Here is a 4,170-nt window from a genome sequence, read left to right on the forward strand (position 1 = left end):
TTTACCTGCTGGAATGGCACAGCACAGCCACCCACACTGCCAGGCTCCCAGCACCCACTGCCACACGGGCTGGGTGCTCCCAGAGAGGCACATCCAGCTGTCCAGCCCAAAAAACGCAGATCCAGGCACCGCCTCACATCCCAACAAAGGCAGAACGTCCCCAGAAACCCCCGGATGGTTCCTTTGTGGAAGCATTGAAAGGGAGCTGAGAGCTGGAATATTTCAGGAAGCACGTGGGCAGCCGTGGGTGGGGAGAGACAAATATTTTTCAAACAGAAGGCACTTGACTCTTGAACCCAGCTCCTGGGGCTGCCCACTCAGAGCTGTGTGAGGCAGAGGGAGGTGGGGAGGGGTATTATTTTTGTTTTCTTGAGGGAAGGCATAAAGGATTCAGGAGTGGAGCATTCGTGCCAGAATTTCATGAGGAGCTGGCACCCCAGTGGGTTTTTTGGGAGGGAAAAGCAAAATTGAGCTGAGAACTGAAATAAAACCCAGCAGGGATACCCTGAGTCCCAAGAGCAGGACACCGAGATTTGGAAGGCAGAGCTGACTGGGACCAGGCTTAGAGCAGCTCTGGGATGTTGTGCTGGAGGTGGCACTGAGGGATCCACAGAGGGATCTGGGCTGTGCCTGGGAGCTCCTCATTGCTCCTGTCACCCTTCACTGCCACCACGGAGTCTCCAACACGGCCCAGACGCCTCTGGCTGGGGCCCGGGCTCCTTTTCCTTTGGCTTTCCTGCCCCTGAGACTCGCTTTGACCAAAAAACCTCAAAACAGAGCCCGATTTCAACACCCAGCTTGCACCACGTCTCAGGGCTCTTTTCCCAGCCTTGTCCTGCTCATCCCACTGGGATCTTTTCTCTCCTGGCACAACTGCAGAGCATCTCTGTGTCTCTGCCCTGCCCTAACTCCAGCAGGGGAAGCCCAAAGATGGCCCACACCAGCCTGATTTACTTCACATCCTGATAACACTCAAGAATTCCTTCTTTTCCTATCTCTTCCCAGTTTTATGGGAGCTAAATTGAGTTCATCCTAATCTCATTATGCAACAAAAAGGGTTGTGCTTTCCTCCAAGGCCAGGAGCAGGGTTTTAGGATATTAATATGACTGGTGACTGCTTTTAATTACAACAAAGCTGGGAGAACAATTTGCTGCAAACTCCACTTTTCCAGGAGAGAAGCAGAGGAGAAAGTTTCTCACTGACAAAACATTTCCTCCAGCCCTGCTCCCAGGGAAGAGTAAATCCAAGTGCTGAGTCTGATGAACATCACCAAATGCAGCTCCTGCTCAGGTGCTGATGCTGCGAAATTAAAGATCAGCAGTGGGGGAGTGGATGTCAGCATTCTCAGATTCATTAGTTTCTAATTTAAAGCTTCAAAATCACTAAATTAGGGAATGTTTTCAAGTATTTTCCTAATTGGCAGCTTTCAAACAAAACCCACTTTCACTGACGTACAGTTAAATTATTTTTAAGTATAAAAACAGTCAAAACCAAAGCATTTTGAATCATTTCCTCAAGCCAGCTAGGCAAAAAAGTTTGCACAAAGATTTTTTTTTTTTTCTCTCTGTTCAGGATGGGCTTTTCTATTCTTATTTTTGAGAATCTTGAAAACTTCCTTAAAGGTGAAGGGAAGAAGGGAAGAAGGGAAGAAGGGAAGAAGGGAAGAAGGGAAGAAGGGAAGAAGGGAAGAAGGGAAGAAGGGAAGAAGGGAAGAAGGGAAGAAGGGAAGAAACCCAAAATAACAACAGCAAACTCTTTTCCCTACTCAGCTCTGGTTAAATTTGAACTTTGGGGGAAAATACAAGAGGAAGGGGAAAGTGCAAGTTTTGGAAAATAAGGAATTCAGATGGAGAACCTGGATCCAGGATGGAAGTGGCAGCAGCATTCCTAGAACCCAGATGAAACTCCAGCAGAGCTTCCAGTCTCCCTGTGGGATTTGGGATAGGAAATCAGCAAAATGTGCTCATTTTGGGAGACTGGTTACTTTAACTAAATATTGAACCAGCCCCCAGGACTGGGGAGGTAATGAGGCTGAACTAATCTTTATTTATTAAAGCCGGAGGATGAAAAAAGGTCATTTAATGTTTAAAAAAGGTTGGTTTTAAAGCTTCATGGCTCAGGACACTGTGCCAAAGCTCATCTAATAGTGGCATCATTAAGTATGAACGAAAATCTTTATAGAAATTCCCTTTCATCTCTTCCTGTCTATTAAACAGGGGAAGATGCATCAAGTAAATCTTTAATCCTGAAGACTTACAGCAACGTCTTTGAACTTTGTTGCCCTCAAAAATCACTTCTATCTTCCCCATCGTGATAAATGTCTCCAGTCTGGACTGCTTCTCCATGAATGATGAGAAAAATACTGCACAGGGAGCCAGGAGCACCTGGATCTGCAGCGCCTGCCTCAGCACTGCTCAGGATTCCCCAGGCACTGAGAGTCGAGGGAAGCCAGCAAGGACTGAGCTCTTCTCAGGAAGAACATCTCTTCCCATGGGATGGTCCAATCCTGACAGAAAAACATCCCTTATGTCGTAATAATCAGCTTTTTACTCAATACGTGCAGATTTCCATACAATTAACACAAAATCCACACTCCAGAAGTGCCAAAACCAGGAGAGTTCATCCCTTTGGAGGAGCTGGGTAATAATCAATCAAGGTTCAAGCAACAAGTGACTTCCACTGCAGATCTCCATCAGACACAGATTTCAAAGGCAACCCTCAAAGTGAATGATTCAACAGCAAGAAGCAGAAAAAAATAAAGGAATAATTGGGAGCCAGAGAAATGCAAGGGGATGGGATGGTGCCTTCTGAGAAAAGCAGATTTCAGTGACTGTCCTGCAGGGATTTCCCAGCCCTCGGGGATGAGCAGACAGGATGGGGAGACAGGAGACAGGAGCAGGAATTGGTGCTCTCTGCTGAGCCAGGGACTGGGAAAGGAGGAATTGGTGCTCTCTGCTGAGCCAGGGACTGGGAAAGGAGGAATTGGTGCTCTCTGCTGAGCCAGGAACTGGGAAAGGAGGAATTGGAGCTCTCTGCTGAGCCAGGAACTAGGAAAGGACGAATTGGTCCTCTCTGCTGAGCCAAGGGCTGCACAAGGAGCTCCCTGTGGCTTCCCCAAGCCCCACATCCCTGAGCCCACCCAGGATGGGGCCATGTGGCCACAGCCCTTCCAGCCCCGAGCATAGCACTCTGTGACAGCAGATGCTCAACCCCTCCTGCCTCTTCCCCTGGAAAAACTTCTCCAGGGGGAGGAAGGACGTTCATTTCTCACCCCAAACAGCTCAGCTGTGCCAGAGAAGCGGCCGGGGGCCAGGCAGGGCTGTCACTTGTGTGCTCTCTGAGCTGCAGACAGCTGTCTCCCAGAGCTGGGTGAGACCCAGCCATTGTCTGACTCAGTGCCCCAGCCAGCTCAGCCAGCTCAGAAATCCAATCCTCTCCACCCTCAGCTGGTCCCGAGCAGGGCTCAGGAAGCAGAAACGCTCCATCCTCCATTCCCCAAGGCCATGTGGCTCCTGGAGCACCGCCTGCCCCAGCCAGACTCCCAACATATGTGCCCTGACAGGCTGATCCCACTGCAAGGCAGCTACAGCATCACTCCCCAACTCATGATTCATCCAAAATCTAATGAAGTCACATTTTTATAACAATAACAGCGAACAGATGCTACTGGCAGGATCATACAACAAACTGTGTGCAGCTGACCTTTCCCTGTTCGTGGCATTTTTTTATTTATTTACATTTTCTCAGATGCTTTTTATACCTTTGAAATGTAAAGTCATACTCAGAAACGCGATTTCCATCTCAAGGCATCTCTTGAAAATGTAGATTTAACACAGCACTGGCTTGGTAAACAGGATATTTCACTGTTCATAGGCTGTCCCTTCAAGTGAAAAACACATAAAGGTACCTGTAGTATTTCCTAAACATCCCAAATGACAACTTAAGATCACACCTACAACCTCTTCTGATTTATGCTGCAAACACAGCAACAGAACCACTGAGGTTGGAAAAGTTCTCTGGGATCATCGAGTCCAACCTGTGCCAAATCCCTACCAGAGCACTGAGTGCCACCTCCAGCCCTTCCCTGGACACCTCCAGGGATGGGCACTCCAAACCTCCCTGGGCATCCCATTCCAATATTTAACAACCCTTTCCGTGGGGAAATTCCT

General features: G+C 48.3%; 1 protein-coding gene and 1 long non-coding RNA gene across 2 annotated transcripts in view; one reads left to right on the forward strand and one right to left on the reverse strand.

The window, feature by feature from the left end:
- GRIK4 (glutamate ionotropic receptor kainate type subunit 4) overlaps nt 1–4,170 on the reverse strand; it is a 178,642-nt gene that overhangs the window by 68,492 nt on the left and 105,980 nt on the right. The window lies entirely within an intron of this gene.
- Nucleotides 4,028–4,170, forward strand: part of LOC108447707 — a 3,735-nt gene continuing 3,592 nt past the window's right edge. The window contains exon 1 of the long non-coding RNA XR_001863376.1: nt 4,028–4,039. This is a non-coding gene — a long non-coding RNA (uncharacterized LOC108447707). The remainder of the gene's footprint in view (nt 4,040–4,170) is intronic.

Source organism: Corvus brachyrhynchos, unplaced genomic scaffold (genome assembly GCF_000691975.1).
Source record: "Corvus brachyrhynchos isolate BGI_N302 unplaced genomic scaffold, ASM69197v1 scaffold46, whole genome shotgun sequence".
NCBI classification, from domain to species: domain Eukaryota; kingdom Metazoa; phylum Chordata; class Aves; order Passeriformes; family Corvidae; genus Corvus; species Corvus brachyrhynchos.